Genomic DNA, 23,886 nt, shown 5'->3' on the forward strand with positions numbered 1-23,886 from the left:
TATAGGTTATGTTCTCTTAGCTACAAGGGTAATTAACACGTTTCCTAGAGGTGTGGATTTTTCTTCATTAAGGGTGTTTTTGGGAGCAAAATGTTTGCCTGGATTTTCCTTGGTCCTGCCTCAGAGCAGGAAGATGATCTCCTGAGGTCCTTTCTAACCTCATGCTTGTCTTAAAGAGTTAAAACAGCTTTAAAAACCAAACAAAACCAAAACAAAAAGCGCAGAGACTTCTGCCCTTTCCTACCTGAGGCACAGGTCTCTATGTACAGTAGCAAATTGTTATCTCTTGTCCCAGTTTGAGTGTAACAGGTATTGAGTAATGTTGTCCCAGTGTGTTGACGCATGAGCTAGGGTGTGCCCCAGACCCCGGAGAGGTATTGATGGAGTGCAACTGCCTGCTAAAAGTCTGGTGTTTGGTTTCCTTCTGCTCTCTAGCGTCTCCCTTTGCCCCCGGAGAAGCTGCATGTTGTCCTGATTCATTCTCCAGGCACATCTTGCTGCAAACAGAAGTTGCCCTCTCCTATTCCTGGTGAGACTTGAAGCTCTCAGAAGATGCCTTGCCCCGTAGGTTTCCTTTTCCTGATGAAAACCAGTGCAGAAAGTGCTCCTCTTCGGGCAGCACATGCTCCGGTATCCCTCAACCCCTTCTCATGGCTGGGTGCCTGCAAATCTGAAGGACCAAAAGTACAAACAGAGGTGAAAAGGCAGATGCTACTGCAGCAGGTCAGGTTTGTTTCAGAGGTGGCCAGCTTCTCCAACGAGGGCGCGTGTTAGCCTTCCCAGCAGGGAGGATGGGCTGGACCAGGAGAAGGTGCAAACAGCAAGGCCCCACCGACCATGAACATGAGTCAACAGTGTGCCCAGGCTGCCAGGAAGGCCAACCGCATCCTGGGGTGCATCAAGCACGGCATTGCTAGCTGGTCTAGGGAAGTGATTGTCCCATTCTGCACTGCGCTGGTGCGGCCTCACCTTGAGTACCATGTGCAGTTTTGGGTGCCACAGTACAAAAAGGACATAAAACTGTTGGAGAGTGTCCAAAGGAGGGCAACAAAGATGGTGAAGGGTCTAGAGGGGAAGACGTATGAGGAGAGGCTGAAGTCCCTTGGTTTGTTCAGCCTAGAGGAGACTGAGGGGAGACCTCATCGCGGCCTACAGCTTCCTCACGAGGGGGAGCGAAGGGGCAGGCGCTGATCTCCTCCCTCTGGTGACCAGTGATAGAACCCGAGGGAATGGCATGAAGCTGCGACGGGGGGAGGTTTAGGCTGGATATCAGGAAAAGGTTCTTCACCGAGAGGGTGGTTGGGGACTGGAACAGGCTCCCCAGGGAAGTGGTCACAGCACCGAGCTTGACTGAGTTCAAGAAGCGTCTGGACAACGCTCTCAGTCATATGCTCTGATCGGCTGGTCCTGTGTGGAGCCAGGAGTTGGACTCAATGATCCTTATGGGTCCCTTCCAACTCAGGATATTCTATGATTCTATGACCATGAGCAGCGGGGCTGGCATGGGCAGAGATGTGGGAGGCATGGCAGGGAGAGGCAGCTTTGGGTGAGCACTTGCTTATCAGAATACCCGGGCCCCGATGAACGACGCAGCCTGAAGCTGTTTGGGGTGTCCCCCCCATCGCTGCTGCCGGGCCACCAAGGCTGGTGGCTGGGAGGGCATCCCTCTGGGTCAGGAGGAGCCAGACAGCCCATCCTGGCAACCGTGGGCAAAGCTCAGGCACCCAAGCCGGTACGTGATGGGCTGTGCCAGAGGACGGCAGGGATGCTTATGGCGGGATCAGCCTCCTCTCCTGCCGGCAAAGAAGAGTGGCCGCTGCCTCCTTGCCCTGCAGTGGGGCCAGCAGTAACCCCCCAACAGGGTCCCACCATAGTCAGCCAATAACTTGTACCGGACTTGGGATCCCAGACAGAAAAAACAAACCACTGCGTGTTTGATGTTTACATTAGATGTTTATTTTACAGTTCATTTCACAATCCGTTTCTCTTCTCCCTTTGCCGTGAGTTGATTTATGGTGCTGCAGATCCTATCTGTCTGCCCTGCCCAGGGCACAGGCTTGGAGAAAAACCTGCCAGGGGTCTCTCCTTGTCGTTGTTGCTGTTTTAGCCACAACAGCCCTTACCTATGAGTTAAACTAGAGCAATTTCTTCCAAACTGTGATAAGTCAGTCTCTTGCTCCCTTGTGCTTGAGGGGTGGGCAGCTCAAGGTCTCCGAAGAAAACAAGAGCAAACGAGCATGGTGCAAAGGGCTGCCCTGAGCTTCTCCCCTGGCTAGACCAGCGGGTGTTGAGGACTCCTGGCACTCTGTGGGACCACAGACCTTGCGCCCCATCTGCTGTGCCCCCCCGATGACAAGGCACCGTGCCTGGCTGCAGGGCAAGTCCTCGGGCTGTGGGGATGGCCTGTGACCACCAGAGATGGCTGGTCCCTTCCCACCCTGCGCCATAAGGGACTGTCAGGTTCTGCTGCGATTAGCCAGGGTTACACCCTCCGTGATACATTTAAATTTTGATTTTTATGTTGCTTTGTCTTAGCGGCATTTGGGGAGGTGGTTTATCTTCACCAGTTTAACGAATGCCTTTCCTCCACAGCTGAAAATGCAAAAAAGATGCACCGCATTTTACTGAAAAAATAAGAGATCTGATCTGAAGATCTGGTGTGAAATCCTTGGGTAAAATTTGTCCTTCCTTGCTGGCTGTGTGCTTTGGAGAAGAAGAAGGATTCACCACTTCCTCGCACAGAGCCAGGTGCTCCCCGGGAATAGCTGGACCCAACCTAAAAGCAGAAGGAAGTACATTTAAAAAAATAGAGGTGTGGTTATGACACTATTGCACTTTGTGTGCATTGTGTAATCCGTGACGTGCGTGGCTCCTGAAGAGCCTGCTCCCCAGTCATGGTTAAATCACTCCTTGAAAACAAATCCTAATAAGTTGGCTGGCTAGAGGGATTTCTTCCTTTTCCCCAGGAAAGTTATATTCACCACAAAAAACCCCCGTGTATTTTTGTGGACTGAATGCTCCTGTGACAGACATGGTGGCTTGTATAAATCAAGCCAAAAGTTTTGAAAGAAGAGAATGTCAGCGTCTCCAGTTCTCTTCATCACCGGTGCATTTGTTTCACTTAGTTTCACACAGAGGGCACCAAGAATCTATGGTTACCTAAATTAATATCTAAATAAGTGTCTCCCCAAAACATTATTTAGCAATTTACACCTTTCAAATTGCAGTTGTGCCAAGCGTGTGTGTGTGGTTAATGTTAAGAAATTGCTTTTATGGTCAACTTGATGCAAACTAGAGTCTAGAAGATGGGAATTGGTTTGGTAATACAAGTTTTTCAGCTCTAGCTCACTGGTCCAAACGTAGCCCATGCCTGCACTGGCAAAAGTTCTTAAAGGCAATATGAAAATACCTGCTTTTCCCTCCTTTCCTAGAAAAATTATAGGTACTTTTATTTAACTGTGGAATGATTCTTTCTTATCTGTAATAATTCTGCAGGCCTTGGAGAACGATGTCGGAAATAGTGAAGAAATGGTCAGGGAAGTATGAACTTCTCTGCTTTTGCACACATGGGGATTAAATATTCAAAAGGAAGATCTGCTACCTTTCGCTGTTTTGTGTGTCAGTAACACCTCCAAACAGTACGCTACGGAATAATAATGCAACACTGTGAGTATAAAAATTGACTCTAGATTAACCACAATTATATCTGATAAGCCCAAATAAAATCTAAATGATTTGCATCAATACCGTGAAGCTAAGGGAGGGTTTGGGGTTTTCTTTTCCTCTGATAGAAACTGCACGCTTTAGGGAAGGCAGCAAGGCTAGCCCTGCTTGGCAGCCTGGCATGGAGACATTCCTAAAGGCTTGTAAGAAAGTCAAAGGTAGAACTGAAAGCTGAGGGGTGGCAGCGCTAGCGAGGGTGAGGACGGTTTCTGCAGGGCGATCAGGAGGTGCATTTCGTAAGGGAGAAACCTTCTCCTCAGATAATTTTTCCTAGCTAGCAATCATGCCTTGCAGTTTCTGTCTTGCAACAGAAGTTGTAAGCAAAAATTCTGTCTCCCTACCTGACCTGTCCGCCCTGCAAGAGGGCCACGAAGCCTCCGGGGGAAAAACCTGGTCCCTGGGGACTCCTGCAGACACCTCCCTGCCCATGTCTTGTCCCCCACAGGCCGTGATTGATGGGGCTGCAGAAGGGGGGTGACTGCTGAGGGTGGGTAGGAGACCGGGTAGGTGGAGGAATGGCAGTGGGACTTGCCTGGGCTGGAGTCCCCCAGGCATGGACCAGCGGTGGGGGCTTGCTCCTGAGCTCAGCCGGGCACGCTGGCACGGCAGAGATACTGCGGGTACCCCGGCATTGCAGCGTCACCATGGAGAGCCCCACATTGCAGAGGTGCCGTGGGTACCCTGGCATTGCAGGGGTGCCAAAGGTGCCCTGACTTTGCAGAGGTGCCGTGAGTGCCCCAAAAATTGCCCATAATCTCTCTCGCCTGGTGTAAACTCCGCCCCAGAGGCATTTGCAGAGCACAGACTTCCTCCTCGCAAGCCTGCCTTCATGTGGAGCAAAAGCAGAGAGGTCGTTGGCCCTCACCTCCTGCCAGCCTCGCCTGCCCAACCAAACTCAAAATCCTAAGGGAAAAGATTTCACTGGTGTTGTGCAATATCCTTCCTCTGTCTGTTTTTGCCAACCCTGTTTCTCAGGCCATTAGCTAAAATTTTGTATCTCAAGGACGCCCTGGTCCCATCCTCCTCCGTTCCTCAGGAGGGAACAAGGGGAGATGCAAACAGTTTTGAAAACACTTGTTTACATTATTTTGTAATTTCTTGGGAATCTTAAATGAAGTACAGCAATCCATGAACAGAAAATAACCTGAGGAAAGCAGTTAGTAAAGGGGTTGTCAATATATGCAACGAGGACTGAAAAATGGCAAACACAACTCTGCTAAAAAGAATGAAGGTATAGCTGCTGGGGTCTGGTGCTCTCATGTTTGGAAGTTAAATTTAGTGCCCAGTGAGGGTGCCTAGCTCCCAGTTCCTGAACAGTTTGACTCCTGAAGCCCTGCTCCTTGCAATAGGCTCTGTAGGTTTGCATCTCTGCAGGTTTTTTTCTAGAAAAATTCTGGCATTTCATGAAGAATGGTTTGCCAGCACTTTATTCCACCACATCTCCCGAGAATGCAGTATAGGATTGAGGCAAATCTACGATATCTCTTTGGAGCAGTTTGTACTTAGCAGTGCGGTACGTGTAATATTTATACAGGTAAACCTTCCCCTAAACATAGATGCTCGACACAAGGCACGAGCACAGGGCTCTCCCAGCCTCGCCATAGGAAGGGTACCCCGTGTGACAGCGACAGGGCAGCAGCCGCGTCGCAGGGAAGGGCAGCTTCGTGCTAGATTGGTAGCTCAGGGATCTGCCACGGGGCGAGCCGTGAGAGGCTCTGGACCACGGGCACGCCGACCAGATGTAATGAAGCAAACTGCTGGCATAAAAAAGAGCTCCTGCTTTTTATTCTGCATCCAGAAATGGCCTGTGATATTGGGAAGGCATGGATCAGAGATCTACGGAGTGCTACGTTTTCTTGCTGATTGCAGGGGGCTGCATTAATAGGGCTGCTGAATGTTGATAAGGGCTGCTATAGTGAGAGAAGCCAACTGATATGATAAGGCATGTATTTTTGTGTCACTTTTCAAGCCATTTAATAGCATTGGGTGGGGGTGGGGTGAACAGGAGCAAAAGTTGGGTTAAAAGAGGTCTTTTTATCTTAAAGGAACCTACTTGAACTCACTTTCCTGTAGTTTAAATGGGAAAGTGGGTTAAATTAGTTCTGATAAAGCACTAACTGCACAAATTGTGTTCACAGGCAGGAAAAGTGCAAATTTCTATCACAATTCTGCCCATGGAGCCTTTTGGGTTTGGGTGGGTTTTTATGACCCCTCATAGGATGGTACTCAAGGCCTTTCCCAAATAATAGCATCAATTGTAGGAAACGGTGTGAGGATTGTGCATTACTGCCAACCCAGTGACACGGATGCTACACTTGCTTTCATTGCAGATGATTTGATTAACCTTTTATTGAATCCGCAAAAGGCTATTGAACCGACTTGGAGACCTTTTCTGTGTTTCAAAGACCCGAGGTGGTTTTTATCCAGTCCCTCCCCTTTCTCTCAGCGTGCAGAAAGCCTGCAATTACGGGCAGCTTTCAAAGTTCTCGCTAACAGCCAGGACTTGTTGGGGTGCAGAGGCAAGGAGCTGAATTGCACTTGGACCAGAATGAAAGCCATTTCCAATGGTGCCACTCAAACCCCCGGGGCTGGGACCTCTCCTCATTTCTGGATGTGAACACTCTGGGGCCAGGAGGTGGCCTTGGAGCGGGTGTAGCCCATCATTCAGGTTGTAATCTGCTGCTCCTCTGCCGTGGGGAACAACCACCCAGTGAACCCACATGGCACCATGTCCTCTGCTGGCATCCCTGAGCCCTCTGGTCATGCCTCTCCATGCAAACCATGAAAGGGCAATGTTTGCATGAAAACTCAAAGCATCTGGGTGATCACAGAGATCCTCATATCCTGCCATGCTTGACCAAAACCAGCCAATGGTTTCAAGGGTTTCTGTACAGGGAACGTCTGACCTCATACGACTTGTTTCTGTAGAAAACCAAGCTTGAACAAATCCTGAGCTGACCTGAGTGCCTTTGTAGAAGATTAAATTTCTTCACTTGTCTCCTGTTCCTTGGAGCTCTTCAGAGGGAGTCTGGGTCTTTCCATGGCCTTTTTTAAGCCCCCCACCCCAAAGCCTTACCTGAAGCACTTAACTATGCTTGCAAGCTGGTGTTTTTCATCAGGAGGTTATGGTAGCATTAGCATGTGGCAATATCTAGGTGAAGAGCATACAAAGGTCATCGCTGGAAGAAAGGGGAAAGGCATCGTGTATGAGCTCTGGTCTTCTTGGTGAACCTCAGGGCCTTCCATTAGAGGATAGTGACTTGTTCCTAAAATTTTACTGTGATGAAACGGCTCCCTTTTGTAGGACTCACCACCCTGCTCTGATGTACCTGGATCTTCATTTAAATCTAGGTGCCCTGGTGGGTGCTTCACGGTGTCAGACTTGTCTCTGGAAGGGAACTGCCTCCGGCACTGCAGGCAGCTCTGCCCCCTCAGCCTGCAATTTAGGCAGTTAGCTAATTTTTACAACACTGCGGTACGTTTGTGGAGGAAGCGGGATTTTTCCTCCTTGCCGAGGTGATTCTGGGGCTTTCTGCGGCACAAGGGCTGGCAGCTTTTTGTCTTGGCTCACAGGGTTGTTAATGTCAACGGTCATAAAATTATTGCGCCCTCTCCTAATATCAGTTGACTTTGGACTTGAGAGCCAGTGCTACCCTTTACACTTTAGTATTTCACAAAGGCTTTAAATGTTGGCAGCGAGAGCTGGGTATGAACTAATCTGGGCGGCAAGTTACAGCTGCGGCGTTGCTTCACTTAAGCTTTTCCACATGTTGACTTCAGGATCAGAGTCTCTATGTGACTCCACCGTATGTAAATGTGAGAGTTCATTTTCTCCCCTGTCCTTGTTGTGACTGAGCTTGAAAAATTAGTTCCTCTGAAAGCCAGTCTCTTTTAGGTTATGCTAAAGTGAACTCTTCTTTCCAGACAAGTGGAGTACTGGGCTAAGATTAAACTTTGTGATTCAGTCCTTCAGATTGCAGCCACTTCTCTCTCTTGGCATGAGGCTGAGGTGACACAGGGTAGAGACCATTTCCTTCAAAGAAAAAGCAAAAAGTCCTTCTAAGAAGGCCTGAAATACCCATAGCCTTGAAAGCTCCTTCAGGAATGTAATTTATGGTGCATGTTTCGGGGGGGGGGAAATATCAGGTAGACATATCCCATACATTTTTGTCTGTGTAACATGCATGTTTCTTTCTATGATCCTTCACCCATAATTATATTTTAATATTACAACATGTATTTAATTGTTGTGGTACCTATAAGAAACTACAGGCTCCTCTGAAATCCTCTGAAACTGTGAAGCATTTCACAATGTACGAAGAGGTAATTTGCATTGAGAATCAATATGCTAATTGTTGTGTCAACACTTATTGTTTTGGTGTGTTTCTTGGCTTCTTGTCCCAGGGTATACAGCCACGTATGGTCTCGGTTCATCTGCGAGACGTAAGATGTGCCTTGGCTCTGTGACAGTCACAGGACTTGTTAAAAGAGATGCAAACCGAAGATGAAGACCGGCACAGTTTGTACTGTCTTATCCAGTCTAGCTTCATTCTGTCAGGGAACATCAATTAAATCAGATGAAGAAATTATGGAGCTTTTGTCTAGCTGGTAAGTTAAATAAATATTGATTAAAATAAAATGATTGTTAAACAGACGAGTCAAAATAACTACCATACCAATCCGTATGGTTTATATAATGTCAAGTGGTGTTGGAATACAAGTGTCAAATATGGGCCCAAAGATGTTCTCCTCCTTCATTTTATTTATTTCAAAGATGGTTGTGCCCTGAGTCAGGGACCAGGAATAGCCGTGCCAGGCGCTGCGCTACCTCAGAACAAAGAGATGAACTTTGCCTCTTGGCTTCTTCTGCAGCCTGACGGCTCCTTGGGACACTGGGGCGATGCACACGGGAGAAGCACGAGAAACAGGCGGACCGTGCGGCTTTTAACGTCGTGGCTCCCAGCATGAAGCCGTATAAACACAGGACGCACGCAATGTGTGACTGCCAAATAGTTGGCCGCAGAGTTTCTGCCATATAATACTCTGTGACGGGGCTGGGAGCCGTCCAGAAGGAGATCAACCGAAATGGTCCTGGGAGCTGGGAGAAAGCAACCAGAAAACACTGGCTGTTTCTGCTACACCTGTTAGTTCTTAATTGCTCCGTGGTAACTAATAACTAAGCTGCGTAGGAAGAATTATAATGCAAACTCGGCTTATGCTTCCAGTCTTTTTAAAGGGCTTGCTGTAGGGGCTATGGATACGTGCGAGGCATGGGGAGGGCCGGTGAAATGGAAAGGTGCTGTGGGTTGGGATAAGTAGTTATATGAGGAGAATGTGTCTCTTAACTCACCCTCAGTGTCCCCAGATACATGAAAACACAGTGCAGGCAAAAGGGACAGGTACACACCTGAGCGCTCCTCGCTTTCCAGGTGTTCACAGCAGAAATGAGAGTGGCCGGACCTCCTGCGGTTGCCCAAATGGCCACTGCAAACTTTCTGGCAGATCACTTTGCATCCTATTCTTTCCCTCTCACCTGGGAAAAAGGCTGCTTGATTCTTGCTTTTCCGGCCAGCTGCTAACCCAGTAGCACACAACCAAGTCTGACGCCCCACTGGGCTCAAAGATGCTTACCAAATCCTGTTACTCATCCCCACAGCAACAAAATGGCTCTCAACCCCCTCCCGTGTATGTCTTCCCTGGGACCTCCAATGTCTTCCCTGGGACCCAGGTATCTGCTGCGGATCCCAATCACAGGGGGCCAGGGCCTGGCGGTGAGGGTGGGTGATGCTGGGTCAGTCATGCACCCTCTCCAGGTTTGCTCCTCACCTCCAGCACAAGGAAAATAGTTATTTTCTCTCTTCTGCAAAGATAAAAAACCAAAAGCTAGGAAGGATTTACAATCTATTTATATTTACAAATAATTTTCAGATATAATTTTTATAAGTCTCTGTGATCAAGACCTAGGAAAAAAATATTTTTAAAGGTGCTACTCCCCACCCCAGGCAACCGTCAAAGCCTTTATTTTTTCTCACAAGTAGCTCTAGTTTTACTTTATGAAGGCTGCCAAGGACTTTCACAGCCTGATGACAAGCCTTTTCATTTGAACAAGCACATTTTTGGGTGGGTTTTCTCCCAAAAGGTGGGAGACGATACACGTGCAGGGTGAAGCTAACCTAGAGATGAACTGCCCTGCTGCTGGCTCATCTCTTTTTTTTTTCTGTTTTGTTTTGGGTTTGTTTTACTGGCAAATTTCTGGGCTACATTTGTTAGCCTTTTGTTCTTGCATCTAATATTTTTGCTTTACATGTCAGCTTTTCGTTTTCAAGTTGCTACCTACTATCAGATAACTGAGGTTAACAGAGGTTTCTTTCTTTAGCTGGAACTTAGCAGAGAAAGAGTATTTCACTGAACTCTAGGTATTCTTGACAAGTCCCACTCAGAATTTCGCAGGGTGCTTTCACTCATTTACCTGCAGTAATGAACCTCGTGTGTGTCGTGCCCCCCAGCCACCGGTAAGCAGCTCTGCCAGCGGGACACCTCCAGCAGCCACTCTCCCAGGTGAGCACAAAGGCTCACAAAACAGAAATGCCTTCGGGCCCCGGGGGTGTCAATAGGTCTGCTCAGCTATGCCGGGTTTAGTCATGCATTTTAAGTTTCTTCCTGAACCGGGGGTCTTAATTCTTGTGCCATTTTACTGGAACAAAGAGGTCAGATTATTTATAGCTCGGTCGCCTTTGTGTGCGTGCAGCTAGCGATGCCTTCGGTGCTCCGTTTCCTGGGACTCTTTTTCCCTCCGGCTCTTATGCCTCAGCTATTGTCTCCTAATGCAATAACAGTAATTATCCCATCGCCGGCCACTGCGGCACCCTCTGTAAGCGCCTGCCTTACCTAGCGTACAGCATAGGCTGGGAGCCAGGTAAAGCCTGTGTAATTTATAGCTCATCAGAGAAGCCAAACAGCCCACGGTCTTCCTGTTTTGTAGAGACGGACTTATCACCTAGACGCTGCTGCGATGGGTGCGCTGGAAAGGCAGGAAGATAAAAGTAGTGCACAGACAAGCTCTGGCCCTGTCTCTGTTTTTGTTCTCTGTTGTTTCATTCAGGCATGCAGTCAAGCAAAATCATCGTACTCGATGCAACCAGAAGGCAATATTGATATGTTTGGAGCTACTCGGTAGACCCAGGATATTTCGCAATGTGATTGTTGTTTCACATCCGGACGCCGAGTGCAGAACGAGAGATGGTGCTGGTCCTGCTAAGGTTTCTCTGCTAAGGCCAGGATTCAGCACGACGACCTCTTATGTGTTTTATTGGACTGTTGTCCTATAGCATCCTATAGCGCATGCTGTATGACGCATAGACTAACTTCACAGCCTCTTCAGTCCTGGTACGTTTTCAGGGTGCATCTGTGGCCCCTTTGGGCTGAAATCATGATCCAGTCCTCCAACACATGGCTTGGCCTCAAAATTGCAGAAAAGGGGCTGAATGAGGAGAAGAAAAAAAACCTGCTGTGAAAGGACAGGGGTGTTTGGCTCCCACCTGTCCTCTTGCCACTGAAACCCTCGGACCAGGGTAGCCCGTGGCAACCCACCAGTCCGTCTGAAAACAACACCCTGCTCATGTTTTTGCCTAAAACCCCACTCTTTTCTGTGGTCAAACTCTCTCTCTCACTGTCCTTGCCCCAGAAAGCACTATGCCAGGCAGGGAGCTGCCCATGGGAGATTTTTGCGCAGCTGTAGGCCCCAAATTGAACAGGGATGGTCTCTCAAGTTGTTGGTGATCTGAACCATCAGCAGCCACCTTAACAGACCGGTTTCCCATCTACGGCACCAAAGAACTGCTGTTGGTGTCAAAAATACTTTCAAAAATGCAACTAAATGAATAAAAAAAAATTCTATAAATTCTCCTTCACAATAGCATTTGTGGTATGCCTGCTCTTGCGAGCAGAAATTATTTTTCTTTAACTGCTAAGCTGACACATCCAGCAGGATTTGGAGGGCAGAGGTAAATGATGAGGTTAGATGAAATGAAGAACAGATCTTGAGAACATCACTCCTGACATGGATCCCAGCCTCATTCAGGCAAGGCCAGATAATCCTTTGTGCAGAGGGTGCAACATGCACGTCTGCACTGGAGACACCAGTCAAGGAAAATCTTCTCTGGCACCATCTGGGCTTGGCCCGCTTCTGTCCTCCAGGTCACAAGGAGCATTTTCCACCATGTCTTTGAACACCTTGGGCTGATAACCACGCACTTCCCAGCATAAAAATTTCTGGCAACATTTTGCTGAGAAGCTTTTGCACTTCTGATACTCACACGTGGCCTCTGAAACTCAGCAGGAGCAAAGCTGTGGGGTCAGATATACACTTTGTCTTTGTTTCTTTAGCTGCTGCTCATGTTTTTGGCTGAGATAAAAACTCTTTTGGAAATTATTCAAATCTTCATTCAGTGCTTTGGCAATCTGGGGAAATTGCATTACATGATGCTTCAAGCTAGCAATGGTAGGGCCCAGATATCTTGGATTTGACAACCAACAAACATCTTCATCAGCAAACTCGTATGAAGTCATGTTGTTTTGAGGTGCAATTAAGTTACTACGAATCTAGTCACAGAATAGACCTTTGAACTGAGTAGATCTCACTGTTTGAAGCGAATGGGGGAATAAACACAAATACTTATGCATCTGAGACTCAGTTTTCCAGAGGGCAAACTGATGAAGTGGGGTGATGTTCTTCAGCAAAACTGGCTTGAGCAGAGAAGGTGGAGGCTTGGGCAGAGGCACGGAGGTGAGGGATCCGGCACCCTGCCGGCTGACTCCATGTGTCCGTGGCGCCCAGTTCTCCGGTTAGTCCTGAGAAGGCTGTTGGGAAGACTACAGAAAGAGGAGCTGATCAGTTAGTGGTCAAGAAATGCCAGTATAACTGTCAAAAGCAAACCTGAGCTGAAACTTGCCAAATATTCCAGAAAAAAAAAAAATGGGAAAAACTTCTTCAAATCTAAATGTAAGAGGGGAAGAAAAGCAGAATCAGGCTGCTGTGCTGTAAATGAGATTAAAGATAATCTAGGCATGGCCTAAAATCAAAGGAGTATTTTACCTCTGTTCTTGTTTAAGGAAGACAAATCCTAGGGGCAAAACCAGGCTGGTTAATGGAAACAGGGATATGGAAATGGAATCACTACTATGGGGAAGCAAAGCTCAAAGAGGAGGCTGCGTTCCTCTTGGGGGGGGCAGGTCATGCCCATCCGGCAGTTCTGGAAAGACCAGCATGTGAGGTGGCACGTCTAATAGCAACTGTTTTTATACATCTGTCAAGTCAGTGAGGAACCCATGACTGCGGAATATCCATTACAATGTGTTTGGTTGCACAGGGTTAAAAAATAATCCAGCCAACCATCGTCCTTGTAACTCTGACCTCACTGGTATGCGAGGCTTTGGAACATGCCTTGAAGGTTAATTAAGAATGCAAAGGCATATCAAAAATGGGATGAAATGCAACTAAAGGTACATCCTGCCAGACTAACCCGATGGTTCTCTTTGATAAAACAATTATTTTTCCAGACAGGTGATATCTGCCAGACTTCCTTTTTCTAGACTACTTTAATGTATTTGCTATGATGTCGAATGTGAAACAGCTGATATTGCTGGAGACAAAATAGATTAGCAGAACAATTGCATCATTGCTAAGAAGAAGAGGCAATGAGTGCTGAGGCTGAAGATCTCAGGCCAGGAGGAGCTATCTGGGAGAGTTCTTCAAGCAGGAGGTTTGGGACCAATTCTGTTTTAATGTTTGCATTAATGGCACGCTCCTGGCCCGTGCGAGCATTGTGCTGATGAAATATACTGCACAAAGCCGTGACGCATCACTGGCACGGAGGTGGTTTGGAGGCCAGGGAGGATGAGTGAGGCACCTCAAGAACGACTGTAATAAAAGGAGGATGACATTCAAGTAAAAGACAAAGAGTCATGCAGGTGAAAACCAGTGTCAGAGGTGGCTTTTGCTATTAACAGGGAGTGAATCAGTTGGGAAAATAACTGAGGAGAAATAAAAATCAGCATTAGATACTCACAGAAGAGTTGTGTGCTTCCATCTTGATCCTTATATTGCATCTATTTCCAGCTGAGATGAGGAAATACTAGTGCCAACATACACAGCCCAGATCAACTCTCCTCCCTTCCTGACCCTCCTTTTGGGATAGATGCATCAACAGCAGAGCAGCTGCAGAGAAGAGCTGCAAAGGAGACCAGGGGACAGGAGACCCTCTCTCCCAGGAGACCACAGGAAGGTCCTGGAGCACGTGCATGTGGTGATGGGGATAGAGCAGGTGGAGCAGGCACCCTCCTGCAGTCTCGGGCTCACGTATCCAAACTCTGCCTGCACGGGGCTGCTCTAGCCAAAGGCCAGCCTGCATTGCTGCCAGCTGCTACCACGCTCACATTTATTTTCTTTGGATTAGGGGCAAAATCAAGCCCTAGGGCAAGTGGCATAGGCGGGGGTAGGGTAGAGGAGGGAGGAAAGGCCAGGCTGGACCAGCTTGGGGGTGTCTCCCGGTGCTTTGGTACCAAATGAAACCTCCGTGCAATGTTTCACCCTCTGCCCTGGGAGTTACCAGCCCTTCCACCAACACCTTGCGCCGCGGCTAGGTTCAAGCTGTGCCGCAGTGTCAGAGGTCCGATTCCAATGATGGTGTGCCATGAGGAGCGGTTGTAGTTGTGTGCAATTACATTTGTTTTAATATTTTTTCCTCAAAGCTTGGAAAAGCAACTGAAAAAAGAATAAAAAACCCTGCCTGCCTGTGCAATTCACAGCCAGAGCGACAAACTACAGATTGCTCTGCCTGGCAATTACCAGAAGTTTTTCTGCATGTGTTGTGGAGAAGGCAATTTGCAGGAGGGCCCCAGATAAAACCTAAACAAACATGTACGAACAGAGTCCGACCCTCTGGCCATGCCTCAAGCCTGTCAGACCTGGAGCAACCCGGATCTGGAAGCTGCATTGCCATTTTTGTCAGAGAGGGGCTGTTGCTGGGGGCTATCAGATAAGGCCCAGCAAGTTGCTAAGAAATGTCTTCCAGCCCAGGTTTGTCGCCCAAATGCTCAGCTCAGCAAGGGGACCAGAGGTGATCAGGGCTGTCAAAAGTGGGCTGCGGGGCCGTGCCCTTTGTGGAGGGACTGCGTGGTTACATTTCCAAGTTTCTTTAGCTTCCCTAGGAGCTAATGTTGTCTCGATCACAGTTGCCTTTCTAAAGAGAGGCAGGGGAGGGAATGGCAGAGCGTGAGAGCACAGTAAATCAGAAAAAGAAGAGCTGGGTGCCCATGCAAAACCGCAAGAATTAAAAGTGGAGACTCTAAAGGTTGTGTAAGAGCCGCACAGCATTTGCAGGTTTGGCAAAGTAGGCAGGAGGGCTTCTGCTCCTCTCGCGAGAGCAACTGGGAGCAGAGCGGGACTCTCCCACCGGGGAACCCTGGCAGCCTGTTGATAAACACGTTGGTGTTGAGAAGCTAAGTCAAATACAATTATTAAACTGATTATTCATATTTCAGTCTGTTCACTGTGGGAAGATACTCCTTTTGGGGTTAGGTTTATGGGCCATACAGATTGGCGGAGTGAGTCTAATTAGCAAGAGAAATCCGAATGGAACAATGACTGGTAATTGTGTTAATGATGCAAGCATATTATACCAGCTAAAATGAAATCTTGGGCTGCGAGCAGCGCTGAAAGGCAAACGAACATTAACAGTTGTACATTAAAACGCTACGAGTCCCTAGCTTGCTGCTGTTAGGTGTGGTTAAGCTGAGCTCCCACCCATGAAACAGCTGTGACTTGCCAAATGCTTCCCGTCGGCCACTGGAATAAAACACCGCAAGAAATGAATGACCTGCAGAGCTTTGGTAGGAGAGGTGGTCTGGAACTGGTCTGAAAGCTATCCCTTGCTTTGCTTTCATGGAGGCAACCCTCAGCTGCCTCCAGAGCTGATTTAAAAAACAAGATCCTTTTAACTTGCACAGTCTGTGGATTGTGCCTCTGTGCAGGTGCAGGGCCTCCAGCCTGGGAGTCGGACCATCCCGGGCTCCCCAGCTGTTGGTGCTGCTCTTGGCATGCATCTCCAGCTCCACCAAGCAAGCGTGGGGTGGGCCGCCATCCAAATATTTTGGATTAAATTTGGATTGTGAATTGTGCAACACGCACAGACACACACACAAATCCTGTCTTGTTGCTTCTGCCACTGGAGGTGGGCACGCAGACCTTTCCGACCGTATGGCGAGCTGTGCATCTGAATTCGTTGGAAACATCTGGTCCAGAGCCTGCATTTTGGTTTGTAGCCCCCAAACAAGAGTACTGAGAACCAGCACTCTCAGTCTGTGGAAAGTGCCGTGCTTGAACAGTCCGTGGAGCTGGAACAACTGGTAGGAGTTGTGGATTTGGTCCAGCACTGAGGTTCAGCTCTCACAGGGGATGGCCCTGGTCCTGTGCCTTGTTTCTCTCTTTTCAGCCTTCGAAATGCTTTGGACTGTTCAATAGCTACTGATTCCTCTGTATTTTTTGGGTAGGATGCGTTTGTAAGAGGCGATTCGTTTAGAAAAGTCATTGGGAAAGGTGGTTCGAACTGCATAATTTTGTTTTTCAGAGGTTAAACGCAAGTTAGCTGGTTTTTTGGCAGTACTATAAATGTAAATGTGATGGGAAGCCTGGACAGTTGAAACATTTTCTACTTATCCTTCCAAACATGTGTGGGCAAGACAACCTGGTACAGACAAAAATGCAGACTCTCCCTTACATTACTTACTTTACATTTTCTGTGGCCTAAAAGATGAGAGATATAACAGCCAAGGATGGGAAGGAAAGAGCAAGGAAGAATGTGAGTGAGAATTTTAAGACCACGGCATCGGATAAGACCTCCATGCCTGCAGACCACTCCGTCCTTGACCAGAATGTGCAAGCTGGCATTGATACAGTGAGTGTTGGAGACGAAGCTGGGCACTTGGCTAAAATGAAAATGTTTTAGTTAAAAAAGAAAAAAAAAGTTGATGTTAACAGTTGTAAAACTTGAATAAAAAAAATGAAAGGGCTGGCAAAACCTAATCCAGATACTTTTGCTTGAAATTGCATTTAAGAGTGGTCTGACATTATTGGTTTCTTATAAAAACCCTCAAAATTCAACAATAATTTTCAATGTTTTCTTTCTTTTTAAATAAGTTTGCCAAGATTTAAAAAAAACATAGAGAAAAGAAACCTTTCTTCTGCGTAGTCCTCCTCTTCCTGATGCAGGTTTGAGTCATTATAATGAGTCCATTGATAGGCATTCAGTTTTGCCAAGGACACGCAAGGTTAAAAATTAAAAAGCTTTGAAAGTACTCAGTACATTTAATATATTTTAAGGACTTTTCTTTAAGTTTTCCCAATGATTGGCATAGAAGTTTTTTGTCATATATCCAAATTCATACCTAGAAATGTGCTTTCTACAGCTAAGAGTGTCATCATAGCTTCATTTTTGTCTGTTAAATATAATGATGAGATTTTAATTTTTCTATGCTTTTATTTCTACAGGAGTATAAATGGTGATTTTTTTTTTTTTTTATTTCTCTTTGCTATTCAGATGTGTCAAGGAATTTCAAAGAAAAACAAAAATTTGCCATTGAAAAAAAGATCCCTACACTGTCAGGCAACCCTTGTTTTAAACATCAAGAGTGAATTGTTTCTTTGCAAATTATTTGAATAAAAGAATGCATAAACCCAAAATCTCTGTTTTTGGAGATATTCAAAACTCAGTTGGACAAGGCACTGAGGAGCCTGCACAAATGTAGAAGCTGGGCCAGCTCCGAGCAGGAGGTTGGGCCATATGAGCTCCAGAGGTCCCTTCCAACCCGAACTATTCCACAATAGTAAAATTGAGTTTTCTTACTTCACAATTTTTAGTATATTCTACTTCTATTAATTTAGAGTTCTTCCAGATTTGAACACTAATTTTTTTAAATCGAAACCTGGGTCTGAGTTCATTTATCTCTTCATCATTATCAGTTACAATAAATAAATCTGTTACCTTCAACCAGAAGGTTAGCGCATGATTAAAAATTGCAGAGACACCTCTTGGTATCTCTTTAACAAGAGTGAACAAATGCTCAAGAGCAATCTTCACAAACCATTTTGCTAATTCACTTACAAATATTGTGTAAGAAGGCATGACAGAACCAGCAAGATAATTCTGATCATATTATAATCAAGCTTTATTCTGTAGCAGCTTCAATATACTAACAAAACCCTTATGTCTTTATTACCAAAACCCATTGCACTGTATCTAACTTAAATTGCCTGGTGTTTCAAATGCACTTTTACAGACAAATCTCTGAGATGCAAGTTTCTTACATATATGCCTTGAAATTATCAGTCAATGGAGCATTTATGAATATGAGAATGGGTGAAGCATGGCAGTATGGGTTGTGATGGGCTCCTTGGTATGGAGCTGGACTCTCTCTTCTGCAGTAACTTAGGGAACATGTCATAGAATCATAGAAACATAGAATGGTTTGGGTTGGAAGGGACCTCAAAGATCATCTAGTTCCAACCCCCCTGCCATGGGCAGGGACACCCTCCACTAGACCAGGTTGCCCAAAGCCCCATCCAACCTGGCCTTGAACACTTATACCTCACATACAGTCCCCAGAGTAGCCAAGAAGGATGTAAGTCTTATTTATTCTAGAATCCATGAACCTGTGCAGGTGGAAATAGCTTATTTTGTTAAGCCACAGATGAACCTTCCAAGCCTTTTAGCATGGCCACTGCGGGTTTTCAGGAACTCGAACTATTTCACCTGTGAAACTTAAAGGACAAAAATTGCAATTGCATTTATTGATTTAAATGGCATCATCACTGTTTTCCTTGATGTACACTCAATGCTATCCCAAGATGTTGTCCAGTGTCAGTGTCCACTCCTTTTTGTCCACATGACTTCTTCTCCATTCTTTTGCTTTCCTATGGGTTGATGTTTTGTCTTGTCTATTAATACAGAACCAGAGGAAGCAGCAGCAGGAGGTGAAAAACCAGCAGCTATCCAGCGGGGATGGGAGAAAATGTGCTCCCAGCCTGTGAACAGGGAAGCATGACAGAAGATCTGTATCAAGAGCACGATGAGGTTTGTGGCATCTAAATTCCACCTCAGTCCCAACACCTAATGTTTGCTGTTGGACATTCGTTCATCTCCTGAGAAACACTGTTTACAAAACCCAACATTTTTTAACCTCATCTCCCTAATGCAATAAACCTTCTTAACCTTATAAAATGTGATTATCAAAGAACAAAGAATTCCCCCTACTTTCTTTATTATGTACAACTTACATACTACCCCATCCTTCCAGTGCAGGTTGGTAATATTTAAAGGGCACTGAAATATGATAACAAGTACTGTACTTGCTGATACATTATGAAATGTATCCCGTTAGACACTTTATATCTGAAAGGCAGAAAAATTTCCACCTAGCAACAGAAAGGCTTTTAGGATTTAAAAAAAAAAAAAAACTTGGCAGGCAGTAGGCGTGTTAAACTACACCAGGAAGAACCCAATCGAAGGTTTCTAGAGACAACAGGAGCATAAATAAGTTGCCATCAGTGTTGTCCACCGCAGAGCTGGAAGACAATTCAAAGCTCTGTAATTTGAAGGAACAAAAGACAAGTGAAGGGCAGCCCGGTGGCAGCCATGTCCTGGCTGTGGAGATCTCTGGGAAGAACCATTGCCCTCCAAAACTGCAGAGAGAAACATGGCAGCAGATGCTCCAGCTCACCTGACCCCCACTGTGCCGCACTCCCACTCATCGTCAGGCTGAGGAGCTGCCACAAAGATGCCTCACTTTCCTAGCTTAAACAAATGGATCCACTACCAAAACGCTCTACTAATGATGGTGCTGGTGAGAGCGATTGAGAGATTCTCGCCAAGACTTCTTGTTTTCCTCCTACATTAAAAAAAAATAAAGAAAGAAGAACGTAACTGGTGCAAGGATCTTACCACTGGAAACCAGAGCAAACAGCACTATTCAATTTTGGACACAAAGCAAGCCATGGACAAAGGACAAGAACTTTTCCTGTTCTTTGCGTATATCATTAACTACCTAGAAAAGGGTTTTCCTGTGATCTGTAATTTATCCTGAAACAGAAATGTTCTTGATGGGCCAGGCAAAGGCTTTTTCCAAGAGCACCGTGTTTTAATCACAGTACAATTTTCATTTAACTCTTTTCCTTTGGAGAAGGAGCTCTTTTAGCAGGAGTACGCAACCAGCATGCCTCCTTGCGTAGCTCAAGAGTGGCAGATGTCTCTGCTGTTTGTCAGGAGGAATGGACCACATCATCAGCTGGGAGTCACCAACACCCTCCCTCAATGGGAGAGGAAGATGTTCGCCTTATTTTATTAGTGGCGAGTGACAGTATTTGTGCCAAACCTTCAGGAAAGGCTCCACATTGCCCAAGATGGCAGCAGGGTCTCTCTGAACTGAGTGTTTGGCATCACTGAAGAATAAAGACACACCGTCCGTGCCCCTGGCAGCCTGACCCCAAATGCCTTCCAGCACCCATGGCTCGGTGGTACTCCCATGGAGGATGCCAGCGAGCAAAAGAGTGCTGGGCAGTGGAAAGTGGTCTGCTGCTGGTTATCTAAGAAGCCTTCAGATGCTTTGTTTCTTATTCCCACCTACTGGAGATGGTGCTGGGGCTGATAAACCTCTGCCTGGAGTAAAACTCTTCCCACCCTTTATGTTAAACAGAAGTCACTTTGCTCTAGTTTGGGTCAAGTCGTAAGCTGTAATTTGAGGATAGCGAAAATGGCTGTGCACCTTCCTTCTGTTCAGCTGAGGCTTTGTGCTTCCTGTCGTGAATTAGGTAGGGCAAACGCAGCCAGACAAAACAAGGGCTGAAACCTGCCATCAGAGCTCGGCCCCATCACACAACCAGTGCCCGAGGCTGGAATTCGATCATGGGGGAGCTAATAATAACAACACACAGCAAAGAGCAGAGTACTTTGCTGCTGTTGCTGAAAGCATGAAAAATACCATCTTAATTTAGAGACTTATTATGGCATATTATGGCATGGCATGCCAATAAATGCGGAGTGAGGCAGAAGTGCTATGCTATGGCATGTACTCTTATTGCAATAATAAAAAAAATTATCTTCTGAAAATACAGTTTAAAAAAAAGAAAGGATGTTCTGCTGTTTATTCAACAACAAAGCCAAAAAAGCTATGACATCCACAAAATACTCTCTCTTTAAAGTGGGCAAAAATAAACTAAAATGAACCAAGTTACTTTTCTGCCTCTGAAAACCTGTTAAAAGTCCCTGTGGCCCACAGAGTGTTCCACACAAATGCTTTGTATCTTTTGCAGATTTATTTTTCATCATACTTAATATGTCCATTCTATCAAATTTTATTCTTTAAAATAACAAAGCTCACAGCCAAAGAAACACAGGCACTTCAAAAGCCCGGTGGCACTCCGTGACTTTTATTTTCCCTGGATGTGAGAAAAAAATCCTAAAAACCTTTAAGACATTGCAGCGAGCTCGGTTAGGACGCAGTGCTTGCATACGTCTACCAGAGACAGCAGCACACATGCAGGGCCCACCGGTCTGCTCTACTGCCTTCTTCTGCCGCTCCAACCGGGAAAGCAGAGGTGGGCTGCGGACCTCTGGACTCTCCCCTGGTTGAAGGAAGATCTCAGCTCCAGAAGGACTGAAATCCCTTGCTCCTTGCTGTTCTTGGCTTCCTAGCAAACCAGGAACAGGAGAGGTGGAGAAACTTAGGCATACAATGGGGCTGCTGTTGACTGACATCCCTCAGGGCCATCATCGGTACTCTGATGGCACCAGGGCTTCCCAGTGCTGAGCTGGACTCAGGCTGCTCTTTGCTCTTTCATAGCATCTCCTGTAGCACAGTGGACCAAAGCTGCCATGGTACAGGAGCAGGCTGCAGCACCACCATGTCAGGTCTTTCCCCCTGCACCTGGGAAGGTGACCTGCATTTCATTTAACAGTAACTTACAATTATTATCCAGTAATTGTAGGAGGGTTTCTTATTGAAATACTAGAGAAATCCTAAATTTGGTTGGAAAATGATCAGCCTTTTCTGTTTGCAATTACTTGGTGGACAGATTATTCTCAGGAGTTATAAACCATTCTCCAGCAAGGAAGGAGTATTTGGGATTTCCAGCATTAATGCTGGTAAGAAATCATTTTGCTGTCACTAATGTTATGTAAATAGATGGTTCATGTTTATAGTCTACAAAATGCATTTACAAGAAAAAGGCTGACTAATTCGGAGGTCAGCTTCTAATTCAAGGTTAGTGCTCAACAGTTTTTTTTATCCCTGCCAAATAAAACCACTAAAGGCTAAATTAAAACCATGTGCGCTAACCTACCTTTATGTAGTTACTGATATAAAGAGGGTAGAAGCAGTTTTGCTATCAAATTTAATGCCACTGTCTAAAGAGTGAAGTAAAAAGTCCTACAGAAGCTTTTACACAAGGATGTGCATCAAGACTGTCCAATCTAGAAGGTGTGAAGTGCTCGAGAACATGAAAGCCACCTGTCAGTGACCTGCCACTGTTACGGGCTAGAGGCTTGATTTCCCAGCAATACATTGAAATAAATAGCAATTTAACCAATAAATCATCCTCTTCATTAGGAAGAGCAATTGGCTACAGGGGAAAAAAAAAAGTGATCGGCATGATGACATTTGATCCTCTTTTAAAATGTTTGGATATCCCAGTGGTGGTGAAAGAGGTTAGGTCCATTAACTCCCTTAGACCCATACTAGATGATAATATTGAAGATGGCTGCCAAATTTCTGAAAACTATCAGCTGCCAAAATTTGTACCAGCATTTTATTCTCTCTTCTAGCTATTTGTTCATCACTGCTTAAAAATTGTCTGATTGTTTAAAGTCTCACTTAAAACTGAAATGAAAACTAAACCCCACTCTCTTTTATTAGCTTCTCAGGCATAAATAAAACCTGAAAGTGGCCCAGCATCTTCTTAAAGCCTTTTGCCAGGAGAGAGTGGGAGCATTCACCTGAAGACTGGGCAGAAGTTCAGTGATGTTACTCAACCACTGCCAGACCAGAAGTAGGGTATGATGCTTCTGTTCAGCCCCACAAGCATGCTACCAAAGAGTTAGAGGACTGAGGTCTGTCTGGCCCCATCTCACGACCCCCTTGTGCCTCAGAAACATTTGGCCCGGGTCTCTGAATGTGTTTCAGGCCCATAAAAGCCCAAGAAGATGCAGGGTTGCTGAGCGGTGGGACCATGGCGTGCATGCGACTAGCTCCCATGCAGAACCAGCCCAGCCAGGAGCTTCCCAACTTCTTGGCCACTGAGCTATGGACATTATTGGGGACATGTAGCCTCTCCCACAGATCCCAAACAACACTTCTAGGTCTTACAGCTGCAGAGGAAAATCTTCAGTTTATAAAGGGAGAAGTTAGTTGTGCAGCATTCATCTTCAGAGCCAGCCAGCTCGGAGAGTAGATTTTTTTCTGACAAAGTCATTGCGGTTATCTGATATAATCTGCTAACTGTGGAGTATAAAATACAAATTGAATTATGAAATAAATAACAAATGTTCACGCTTCATTGTCCCAGTAAAAACAGCCACTTAATTTGTATTACAGGGGTTTGCACTCCTTCCACAGCATCAAATATTTCACCTGTCCAAGAGCTCAAATGTCCTGTTTCTCACGATGTCCAGCTTTTATAATATACTCACACATCACAGTGGCCGATGTGCATAACGCAGATTACTAGTGCTGTGAGGAAATACAAATAACAGCTAACTATAGGATGTGTCTTCAAATCGGTGAAGGCCAGTAAATAAAGAGCATCCATTTATTTAACCACCTCGGGCAGGGGCAGCACGGGCACAGGGCAGCCGTGTGTGGGGCTGGCTTTGCCGTGCTGGCTGCCTGCTTCCCCCTGGGGTCGGGAAGGCTCCTTTGCCCTGCACGGGACTGCAAGGGCAGCAAAAGGACCAGGAGCGTGGCTACAGCCCACGGCCTGTGCAGGGTGGACGTGGGAAACGAGTCTCCCAAGTGCTGGGTATTTGTGTACCTGGAGATGTGCCCTGCCCAAAATAAAAATAACAGGCAGGTTTGAGGCAATGGTTCAGACACTAGGGAAGTGATCGTCCCCCTGTA

General features: G+C 46.1%; 1 long non-coding RNA gene across 2 annotated transcripts; it reads left to right on the forward strand.

Moving 5' to 3' along the window:
- The first annotated feature begins 422 nt into the window (after positions 1–422).
- Positions 423–13,073, forward strand: LOC129204823 (uncharacterized). Of its 2 annotated transcripts, none has more exons than XR_008576512.1 (5): positions 423–564; positions 2,593–2,748; positions 3,496–3,666; positions 8,128–8,331; positions 8,596–13,073. It is a non-coding gene; the product is annotated as an uncharacterized LOC129204823 (long non-coding RNA). The 2 variants fall into 2 exon arrangements; XR_008576513.1 differs by having other exon boundaries at positions 423–529.
- The last annotated feature ends 10,813 nt before the right edge of the window (positions 13,074–23,886 follow it).

This window comes from Grus americana, chromosome 3 (assembly GCF_028858705.1).
Source record: "Grus americana isolate bGruAme1 chromosome 3, bGruAme1.mat, whole genome shotgun sequence".
Taxonomy (NCBI): domain Eukaryota; kingdom Metazoa; phylum Chordata; class Aves; order Gruiformes; family Gruidae; genus Grus; species Grus americana.